This window comes from Schistocerca nitens, chromosome 3 (assembly GCF_023898315.1).
Source record: "Schistocerca nitens isolate TAMUIC-IGC-003100 chromosome 3, iqSchNite1.1, whole genome shotgun sequence".
NCBI classification, from domain to species: Eukaryota; Metazoa; Arthropoda; class Insecta; order Orthoptera; family Acrididae; genus Schistocerca; species Schistocerca nitens.
In genome coordinates, this window is record NC_064616.1 from 533,719,589 (window position 1) to 533,732,176 (window position 12,588).

Sequence of the window (12,588 nt, forward strand, 5' to 3'; positions counted from 1 at the left end):
GAGAATATTTTGAGGTTATTTTATTGGAGTAACATGTCTTATGTATTCAGTTTAGTTCAGAATAAGGAGTAGAAGGCTGGCATATCTAACATGCAAATTAACTCTAACTTGGGTAATTCTACTTCTCATGCAATGCATGGTGTCTGCGTAGACCACATGGAGCTCCTGGAGTGTCCTCGTAAACTGCAACATTCACGCTAACATCACCCAATCCTACACATCACCTGTTCTAGCCTCAAATCATACAGATATATCATAAAACTTGGGTCGTCATGTTGAAATTATATATAAAAACACGAAGTAAATAGCATAAGACTAGGGTGAGCAGCGTTGTACTTTATTGCTTCGTGGATACCTAGGTTTGGTAAAGTGGATGGCGCTGTAGCAAGCGGAACACATGCACACAGATGTGCTCTCAGCATCATCTATTTGTATCCATACTAATGTACTACAGTCTTCACGCATAAAAATACTTATGGAGACACAATACATACGTACCAGTTACTATCACATGTTATATCAACAAAATACAGCGTATTTGCGACCTCTACAATTATTAATACTTCTACTACTATGAACTGTTCTACTTAGGGAGATGCGTGCTCTCAACCTGTGGGCATTAAACATCCCAACGATCATAGATAACGTGGGCATTCAGCGCCACCACATGTGGATCGGCTTCTGCGCTCTCCACGTCTACATCCGGCTGATCGTTTGTGCTCTCAGTATCACCAACATGTAATCATCCGTGCCCGAGCGATCAAATTGGGTGGTGGGGGAGTTGGGGGGGGGGGGCGATTTCAGCGGTTTCTCCCTCCAGTAGTTCGATTCCTAAAAACAACTGCAGATCTTTGAAAGCCTTCTAGCTCTAACAAACTATTTCTCAGTGGATGGAACAACATTGGATCTTACTACTGATGGGTGTGAGTGTGATATACTTTCCTGATCCGCAATCTCTGTAGCATTCTCCGTTCAAAATGAGCGGTTCTGTTACTTTGAGGGCTTAGTTTCCGACATTCAGTCGTCTTGGCAAGGTCATCAGTAATTTAGTGGTTTCGAGGTTCGAGTGTGGCTTCACGCCGCATAGTAGCGTGTACTTCTCGGTGCGTGACCTCCTTATCCGCATGGACGTTATGGGATTCATGTAAAAATACTCATTAACGGCCTCTGGCCCTCTAAACCCTATAAGAAGCCCACGTTAGAGGCTCTCTAATCCATGAGCAATTGCAAGATGTCTGTCAGATTCCCATTCACCAGCCAGATGAGTGAAACACTCTTCACGACTCATGGACGGTAAACCGACTTTATTTGACTTCCCTGTTCCTTCTAGTAACTTATTTTTGGTCCCTGTGGCACTCTATGATAAATGTTCTCCGCCCCCTTGTACATTACTAAATTAAATGCACCATTAATGCCATTTACATTTCATATGATTTGATCTTCAAACAAATTACTCACGATTTTCGTGGTACAATACATGACAATGGTCCTGCCCGAGTTTATCTCGTTGATGATGATAAAATCGTGCGGCAACCCGCCCATAGTAACTGCAGTCAGCTGAAAGTCGTTTCTTCTATCGCTTAGCTTGCTTTTCTACACGCTTCTTTTCCGCCTCAAACGCAGTAATTAATGAGATCCCTTAAATGGGCATCTCCGCGAATTTTCTGCCCCTCTCCGCCAGTTTCAGGTAAAAAGACGTCAAAAGAGCAGTCACTTCCAAACCAGAATCCAGGATTGTCTTGGTCTTAATTCCTTCCACTCTTATGTCGATAAGATAACACTAACTATGTGCCTTCTGGAGCATCCTTTTGTCGTTAGAGTACTGGTCATCGTCGCCTCCTTTTGTTTGTTTGTGTGTGTGTACAGCCTGGCTTATTCTGGCATTGACTACGACTTCCACCCCACTCTCTATTATTCCAGGCATCCATTCTGCCTCCAGAATTCTGCCAATTAGGTCTGTCGTTGTGCCCCACAGACGCTTGTGATCACTCATTGTGTGTTATCTATGCGCTAACTTGCATCGTTCTTTGTAACCCTTGTTCCGAGATGTCGTGCAGCGACCTGGAACCGTTCTTGAAGTAGCGTCTCAGCTAGTGCACGCTGTACGTGAGCAAGGAAGCGAGTAGCTAGAGCACTACACTATTCTTCGTCTCTCGCTTCGCCGTCGCCGGCCGAAGTGGCCGTGCGGTTAAAGGCGCTGCAGTCTGGAACCGCAAGACCGTTACGGTCGCAGGTTCGAATCCTGCCTCGGGCATGGATGTTTGTGATGTCCTTAGGTTAGTTAGGTTTAACTAGTTCTAAGTTCTAGGGGACTAATGACCTCAGCAGTTGAGTCCCATAGTGCTCAGAGCCATTTGAACCATTTGAGCTTCGCCGTCCAAATATCCAGGGAACTGCAGGGCGAGCTGGAATTCCAAAACGACCCATCAGCGTTGTTTTGTATTTCCATATTTTTACCCACCCTCTGTTCTCATTGTCGCACTCCTCTTTTCGTCCAGGTTCCAGTATCCTAACAGAAACTTGTGGAAGCTTCTTCATGATCAAGCGTCCGGCGTGCTTCATACAATGAATCGCACTCTGCCACTCCTTTATAATACAGATATGCGTTTAGAATATTTAAGTACGCGTTCGGGCGAATACAACAGTTACTGTCGAAAGTAGGCAGTGTTATTTCCACTACCTGCATGCGTACCCGCCGGCGTGACTGTGTCGCGTAGAGACTTCTTTGTTATATTGCAGACGCCTCCTCCTCGAGAGCAGACACACTTGGCTGAGCGTTGTTTAGTTGTCGCCTGGTTAGTTAGTTTGTTAGTTATAGTTAGTTAGTTAGTTGTTTGGTTTCCTGTTGTGACTGCATGGACAATTCTGTGCCATTATCCATGTATGTGGGATATTCGCCATTTTTGTGTTTAATACTGATTCCACGCTGGTAAAGTTCTCATAAGATGCATTTCCGCATCACCCAGACTGTCGGTCACATGTCCCTACGTCTTCGCAGCCACTGCCAACAGACCACGTCTAACATCTGTGGCCTGGCTATAAATCCTTTGATTGCGGAGTTTTATTTCAATTTCTAGAGTTTCACATTGCATGTTATTTTTCTGCTTTATCCAAGCGAGTTCTTTGGTCCTTGTGTGTCCATGTTCTATCATACCTGACTGAGTAGTGGGGTTTGCTAGCACCGCAAGTGTATGACCCAATGGACTGACTGCATACATTCTCTACGGAAGAGTCCTGTAGCTTCCCCTCTCACTCTCACACTTCACCTAACTATTCTGTCAGTTTCTGTTCCAACTGACTTTCCTGATCTAAGCTAATTGAAAACTGGAAACATGAAACAAAATCACCCCAAAAATTTAAACAACGAAAATGAAACAACACGAAAGTCAATGCTGGTTGCAACAGATGAAAAAATAGAGGGAAAAATCGCTAAGACAGAAACGAACTAGATATTCCAACCAAAGTGCAATTCCAATGGCCACTAAATATGTAAACTACACCTACATCACTGTATACTGTTCATCCATCACCCATAACACACGTACATGCACACACACACACACACACACACACACACACACACACACACACACAGGAGTCCTCATGGACTGCATTTTGAGCAAATGTATGTGATCTCAAACGTATTATTGCAGTCCAAATTCAACGATTATGTGATGGGACCATCTCCACGGAAAACAAAATTAAATTAAGTTTTTATTTTCGACGATATTGCATTCGAAAAACAGCATCAATACGAAATTATTTTGGTTTCTCAGGTGTAAGATTTTAGATGTGTTCTGTATATCGTACGCGTATCCCCGAGTGCCAAAACAACTGGTTTCTGACAGCAAACGTAGTCATAACCTTCAAGCTTTAAATATTTAAAAAACATATGTGAATGTTACGTGGTCATGTATAGGTCCGTCAACAACTACAAAATCACCTACGCTGACTGCAGGAACCAAAGAAATTACACTGATCAGCCAGAAAATTATAACTACCTACCTAAAAACCAGTATGTCTATCTTTGGCACGGATATCGGCGTCGTGGCGTGGAAGCAATCAGGTCTTGGTAGACCGATGGAGGGAATTCGAATTGCACAGACAAGTCACCTAGCTCTAATAAATTCCCGGGAGGATGGCTATGAGCTCTGACGCCAGGTTCAGCCACATCCCAGATCTGTTCGATCGGGTTACATCCTAGCGTGACGCCAGGTTCAGGCACATCCCAGATTTGTTCGATCTGGTTCATATCTATCGAGTTCGGGGGTCAGCACATCAACTGGAACTCCCCACTTGGTTTCTCGAACTACAGCACACTCCTGTCCTTGTGACATGGCACATTATCTTATTTAAAAACGCCACTGTCGTCGGGGAACATGATCGTCATTAGGGGGTGTGCGTGGTCTGCTGCGGTCTACGATACTCCTAGGCTGTCATGGTGCCTTGGACGCGCTCCTCCGTATCCATGGATGCCCACATGAATGTTCCCCCAGGGCATAAGGAGCCGCCGCCAGCTTGTCTCCGCCCCGCAGTACAGGTGTCAAGGAGCTGTTCCCATGGAAGACGACGGATTCACACCCTCCCAGCTTCATGTTGAAGAAGGTATCGGGATTCATCAAACCACACAATGTTCTGCCACTGTGCTAATGTGCAATGCCGATGGTCACGTGCCCATTTCGGGTGTAGTTGCTGATGTCGTGGTGTTAACACTGGCACATGCATGGGTCGTCGGCAGCGGAGGCCCATCTTTAGGTGTGTTCGATGCACTCTGTGTTTAGACAGACTTGTACACTGCCCAGCATTAAAGTCTGATGTTAGCTCCGCCACAGTTTGCTACCTGTCCTGTTTTACTAGTCTGCCCAGCCTACGACGTCCGACTTCTGTAATGAGGGGTTGCTGCTCAACCCGACGACGTCTGGACGTAGTTTCACGTTGGTTTCGCCACGTGTTGAAGACTCTCACCACAGAACTTCTCAAACACCCGACAAGTCGTGCAGTTTCCGTAATTGTCGAGCCGAGCCTATGGGCCATCACAATCTGCCCCCCTGTAAAACTCAGAAGGATTGCGCGCCTTCCCATTCCACATACGGACAGCACACTTACTGATACTACATGCACCGTGCGTGTGTCTAACTAGCAGTAACTCCTCGCCAGATGACGCTGCTATCACCTGGACGCGTTTAAATCGATAGTAGGTCGGTAGTCATAATGTTCTGGTTGCTCAGTGTATGTTTTTCGGCTTATTGACGAAACACTGAGTTTGGATGAAGACGGTACAAAGGATTCTTGCATACATTTTAACAAGTGCTATAACTTCAGTTGGTTCAATACATGGTCTTGGGTAAGTCCGATACGGTGCCTCCAACCAGTCATGTGGTGTGCGTACTGTAAGACCTTCGGTACACACACCATCAGATTATTTGACTTGTCGCTCTAACGAAGTAGGCGAGTGTCAGCAATATGTCTCGTGGTCTTATCGTGGCGTGTTTATCTTCCGTCGTTAGGTCAGACGATAGAAATTCCACTTGCACGCTTAGAGTAGCAGATTGACGGTGACCAACTTTAAACAGAACTTGATTAATTTTCACACACATTTATTAAAATAATAAAAATCATAGGTGTTACGTAACTTGATTCTGGATGCTGTTTACAATAGACAATCTGAAGTTCCGTTGGTTTTGGTACTTTAATCTTATTCTCACATATCTCTGATACTTGACAAAGTGTCTATACATTTCTCTTCATGGATATGTACAGGAATATGATAATCTTATTAGGCGCAGACTGAAACTTGACTACAGACTAATGCAGACTGGTGCAGATCAATGCAGACTAATGCACACTGACTAATCGGAGGTCTGTACACTCGTTATAATATCTCGCGCGTTCAGGTATCACTACGGGGGTGTGATGCGCGACGAGAAAATGTTCTACGTTAGCACCAATCTCATTGGCTGCGTTACATATTAATACGCGGATCGGTGGAAGCAGAATTTGGACCGTATCTAAGACAGCGCCATCTCGTAGTGCGGAGACGGACGAGCGCTGCGCCTGCGCTGTTGTGCTTAGCGGGGCGCGCTCTAGTGGAAAAGTTGTGTACGTGCTGACTACGAGGAACGATGTACACAACAAATCATATCCTGCTGTTCATGCTACCGAAGAAGAACACAAACTCTGGCACTGGATACCACTCACTAATTCCTCTCGTACTGTAAATCCAGATAAAACGTTCAGACTCTGGCTAAGATCTGTTAGTAGGGCATTCATGTTAGGTGGTCTACCACTTAACGCGATAGAGATTCTGAAAGAATGGCTGGACTGATGAGTTTTATCTTCATTAAAAGAATTTTTTTCTCTTCTAGCTGCATGTTTTAAGTGATTGTAGTGGGCTGACAAGGCAGCCAGTCCACAGTGACGGGTAGCCGAGAGGGCACGCGTACACACACGCCGACTGGCGCGAAGTCTGGAACAGGATTCGTAATGAATGTGATAAAGAAAAGAACGTAGCTACTAGAACACTTAACTTTTATATCGTCCTTTGGTATACAGCATTCTTGATGATACAAGTGAGACTATCTTGAGATACATGCAATGGTACAAATGGCGCCTTGCTAGGTCGTAGCCATTAACTTAGCTGAAGGCTATTCTAACTGTCTCTCGGCAAATGAGAGAGAGGCTTCGTCAGTGTAGTCGCTAGCAACGTCGTCGTACAACTGGGGCGAGTGCTAGTACGTCTCTCAAGACCTGCCTTGTGGTGGCGCTCGGTCTGCGATCCTGACAGTGGCGACACGCGGGTCCGACATGTACTAATGGACCGCGGCCGATTTAAGCTACCACCTAGCAAGTGTGGTGTCTGGCGGTGACACCACATTCCTCCCCCGCAAATCGGCGAACGGTCGTGTGATAAGGCTTCCGCCCGCCGTGGGGAGGACCCCATGTTGACGTATGCGATGGGGTGGGAAGCCTAACAACAGGCGAGGCCGTGCCACCCGCACCCTGCCATTCGGTCCGAGGGGAGCTAGGAAACGCCAGAAAACCTAGTCCAGGGTGCACGTCAACATGTGGTGTATGCGCCCGTAATGAGACAGGAGGGGCCGAAGGGTCGACCTCCATTGCGTCGGGGGATCCGACGCGCGATGACGACATCGGGGCCGGAGCGGGCAAGAGTTCCATGGCGGAGGACAGCTGGTCACGGGAAGCGATCGGCGGCGCGTGACCCAGGGAGGCGCTGGGCGCCTGCAGCGAAGCGTCCACTGCGGGCGGCGCCGGCGGGAGAACAGGCGGCGGCGGCAGCGGCATGTCGCCACTAGGCAATAGGGAAGGCAGCGTCGGTAACACCTGGGGATGAGGCGAGCCAGTAGATGGGTCCCCAGGGCGCTGACCGGACGGCACCGTCGCTGAAAGCAGACGGGGAGCGGCAGAACCCAGGCGACGACTGAGGCGCAGCTGATTGAGATGCCGACGCACCTCACCAGAGGCCCCCAAAACCAAATACATCGCGCGGCCGAGGCAGCGAAGAATGCGCCCTGCGAGCCAACGCCGTGAACCTCGATAGTTGCGATAGAAGACAACGTCGCCAGGAGCAAAAGCAGGAGTCTGCTGCTGCACAGGAACCTGATGCGGCGGATGCAGCAAAGACATCAAGGGTCGATGAGGACGACCGTGGAGCAACTCAGCCGGCGAGCGACCATCGCGGGTCTGAGAGCGATACGAGGACAAAAAGAGCAACAATGCGTCGTCCCGAGAATGCGACTCTTTCAACTTCAACATCTGGGACTTGAAAGTCTGGACCAATCGTTCAGCGGCACCGTTTGACTGAGGCGAAAACGGTGCGGATGTCAGATGTTGAATACCATTGGCCTTGCAGAATGACTGAAATTCTGCGGACATGAATTGTGGGCCATTGTCGGAAACGATAGTCTGTGGAAGACCTTCAATGCAAAAAATAGCAGACAACGCTTGGATGGTGGCAGCAGACGTCGTGGAAGACATCCGGACAACAAATGGAAAATTACTGAAGGAATCCACAACAACCAACCATCGAGCATTCCAGAATGGACCAGCAAAATCGATATGTAAGCGGTGCCAAGGGGAAGTGGCTTTTGGCCATGCAAAGAATATCCGCGGCGGTGCGGATTGTTGTTCGGCACACGCCATGCAAGAAGAGCACATATTCGTAATCGCAGCATCGATTCCGAACCAAGTACAGTGCTGACGAGCAAGTTGTTTCGTTCGAACTATACCCCAATGTCCTTGGTGGAGAAGCCGTAAGACAGAGGACTGTAACGAACGTGGGACCACGACTCGGGACTGATCATTATCAGAACGCAACAACAAAACACCACGTCGTACAAAAAGTCTCTCCTTGTGAGCAAAAAATCGGCGAACCAGCGGATCCTCGATCCGCGACTTTGACAAGGGCCATTGCGTAGCAACAAAACGCAAAACAGTAGCAAGGACAGGGGCAGCAGCTGTGGCTGTAGCTACACGACGAAACTCAATCGGAAACGAGTCGACCACATCATCGGTTTCCGAATCAATGAACATACAAGCAAGTTCGGAAGAATCGAATGCTCTAGCGACCTCATCACGCAATGCGTGGGGAACATTGCGCGCTCTGAAAAATTGCGGTTGCGCGTGCACTTTCAGTTCCAAATGTGCTTCATAGTTCTTAGCGCAACCAAGGCCCGGTGCAAAAATGTCTGCAAATTCGTCACACAGACGCGAAACACTGTCTGAAGGCACAGTCTCGTTCACTGATATGACCTGATTTACTATAGACATGTGAAACAACTGAAATAAATCTAACCCAAACAAGTTCACTGCCGAAGAAGAACGAAGGACGTAAAAAGACAAGTTTTGTTTGTCCCTTGTATGTGGCAAGAAGAGTGCACTGACCTAATACAGGGATAGCTTGTCCGGAATAACTATTTAACTTAACATTTGCGGCACGCAACGGAGGTGCGCCCAGTTGGTTGTACGTGGCGTGATTGAGCAATGAAACTGCAGCTCCGGTATCGAGCTGGAACGGTATCACTTGTCCGGCAAAGTCCAAATCTACAAAAAGTTTATTGTCCTGCTGACGACAAGAGCGACTGATTTGTGCAACTTGAACAGACACTGGAACAGAATCACGCGCGACGTGACGGGACTTCCGTCGACGTCGACGCACACTTTTTGTGGGACGAACACAGTCACTGTTAGCGAGAGGAACACGGAACAGGGTGGCACTAACTACATGAATGTCCATGGGCGAAGGTTCACGAGCCCGGTTGTCCTTGGTTCGATTCCGGCGCGAAGCAAAGGGCCTGGAATGGTTGTGAGCGTCTGATCTGAGCTTTTTCTGGCAAACACTTTGAACATGCCCTTTCTTATTACAGAAAAAGCAAATAGCTTGGCGTGACGGGCAATTCTCACGCGAATGTCTAGTTGCACACCGCGGGCATGATTTCACCACATTTGCTTGCTTGCACGGGACACGTGGCTGCGCGGACGTGCGCGAGGGCAGGTTAGCGTTCCGTGCAGCGGGCCCGGCGGGCCGGTTAATGTGACACACGGCTGGCGAAGTTGAAAATGATTCCTGAGCAAAGTCAAGTGTGTCTTGCCTATCTAATATGTCTATCACTTGCTGAAGGGAGGGATTTACTAGTTTCAAAATCTGTTCCCTTATACGAACATCAGAAACGTTCTGTGCTATTGCATCACACGCCATAGTATCTGAATACGGGAGTCCACAGTCACATTCAAATGCACACTCCCTAGTAAGTCCTTGCAAAGTTGCAACCCACTCCCTATTAGTCTGACCGGCCGTACGTTTTGTACGAAAGAACGCATACCTTTTTGCAACGACATTTACAGTTACCTTGAAATAGGCATCTAAAGCAGACAAAATTTCTTCGTATGACAGAGTTGCTACGTCACGTCGGGCAAACAATTTCACTATCACACGGTAGGTGGACACACCTACACACGAAAGTAAAAACGGCTGCCGCTCATTACCTTGAATTCTGTAGGCGGCGAGATGAAATCCAAATTGTCGAGACCATTCCGGCCATGTTTCTTGGGTTGAATCAAAACTACGGAAAGACGGTGCAACTGCGTGTTGTGGCTGCGGTAGCGATGAAGCGGCGGTGGCCGCATCGTTTTGCAGCGCACGTTGACCCTGGACGAGCTGTCCCAGGGCATCCAATAACGCCTGCGTCTGCTGATTCTGCAAGCGATAAAATTCGGACAGTACATCTGGAGAATGTGGCGAAGCCATGACACAAGCAAATTAAGACAATACGAACGCTAAAGTCACTTTTGAGACTCGTCGCCAATGTAGTGGGCTGACAAGGCAGCCAGTCCACAGTGACGGGTAGCCGAAAGGGCACACGTACACACACGCCGACTGGTGCGAAGTCTGGAACAGGATTCGTAATGAATGTGATAAAGAAAAGAATGTAGCTACTAGAACACTTAACTTTTATATCGTCCTTTGGTATACAGCATTCTTGATGATACAAGTGAGACTATCTTGAGATACATGCAATGGTACAAATGGCGCCTTGCTAGGTCGTAGCCATTAACTTAGCTGAAGGCTATTCTAACTGTCTCTCGGCAAATGAGAGAAAGGCTTCGTCAGTGTAGTCGCTAGCAACGTCGTCGTACAACTGGGGCGAGTGCTAGTACGTCTCTCGAGACCTGCCTTGTGGTGGCGCTCGGTCTGCGATCCTGACAGTGGCGACACGCGGGTCCGACATGTACTAATGGACCGCGGCCGATTTAAGCTACCACCTAGCAAGTGTGGTGTCTGGCGGTGACACCACAGTGATACGGCGAAATCTTGAAAAATGCACACCTTCCTTAATCAGTCGATGGGATGGTTAGGATGGTTACCACTACAAAGTGTAAAACTACACTCCTGGAAATGGAAAAAACAACACATTGACACCGGTGTGTCAGACCCACCATACTTGCTCCGGACACTGCGAGAGGGCTGTACAAGCAATGATCACACGCACGGCACAGCGGACACACCAGGAACCGCGGTGTTGGCCGTCGAATGGCGCTAGCTGCGCAGCATTTGTGCACCGCCGCCGTCAGTGTCAGCCAGTTTGCCGTGGCATACGGAGCTCCATCGCAGTCTTTAACACTGGTAGCATGCCGCGACAGCGTGGACGTGAACCGTATGTGCAGTTGACGGACTTTGAGCGAGGGCGTATAGTGGGCATGCGGGAGGCCGGGTGGACGTACCGCCGAATTGCTCAACACGTGGGGCGTGAGGTCTCCACAGTACATCGATGTTGTCGCCAGTGGTCGGCGGAAGGTGCACGTGCCCGTCGTCCTGGGACCGGACCGCAGCGACGCACGGATGCACGCCAAGACCGTAGGATCCTACGCAGTGCCGTAGGGGACCGCACCGCCACTTCCCAGCAAATTAGGGACACTGTTGCTCCTGGGGTATCGGCGAGGACCATTCGCAACCGTCTCCATGAAGCTGGGCTACGGTCCCGCACACCGTTAGGCCGTCTTCCGCTCACGCCCCAACATCGTGCAGCCCGCCTCCAGTGGTGTCGCGACAGGCGTGAATGGAGGGACGAATGGAGACGTGTCGTCTTCAGCGATGAGAGTCGCTTCTGCCTTGGTGCCAATGATGGTCGTATGCGTGTTTGGCGCCGTGCAGGTGAGCGCCACAATCAGGACTGCATACGACCGAGGCACACAGGGCCAGCACCCGGCATCATGGTGTGGGGAGCGATCTCCTACACTGGCCGTACACCACTGGTGATCGTCGAGGGGACACTGAATAGGTGCACGGTACATCCAAACCGTCATCGAACCCATCGTTCTACCATTCCTAGACCGGCAAGGGAACTTGCTGTTCCAACAGGACAATGCACGTCCGCATGTATCCCGTGCCACCCAACGTGCTCTAGAAGGTGTAAGTCAACTACCGTGGCCAGCAAGATCTCCGGATCTGTCCCCCATTGAGCATGTTTGGGACTGGATGAAGCGTCGTCTCACGCGGTCTGCACGTCCAGCACGAACGCTGGTCCAACTGAGGCGCCAGGTGGAAATGGCATGGCAAGCCGTTGCACAGGACTACATCCAGCATCTCTACGATCGTCTCCATGGGAGAATAGCAGCCTGCATTGCTGCGAAAGGTGGATATACACTGTACTAGTGCCGACATTGTGCATGCTCTGTTGCCTGTGTCTATGTGCCTGTGGTTCTGTCAGTGTGATCATGTGATGTATCTGACCCCAGGAATGTGTCAATCAAGTTTCCCCTTCCTGGGACAATGAATTCACGGTGTTCTTATTTCAATTTCCAGGAGTGTATCTTCCACTACGCTTTATTTCTAAGTGATGATCGATATGTGGGTCAAATTAAAATTAACAGATTATTTGTAATACGCAAACTCAAATGCTGTGATAGAACGTTTAAAAGTCTTAGTGTCTTCTTCGTCAGCTAGAAACACCACAAATAATCAGATCATTTCCAAACTGTGTACGTGTAGCATAATACAATAGTAGCAATAGTGGAGACTGTTGCCAAGAAACTACACAAACCAGAAGACAAAACATTCCCACACAAATGCTT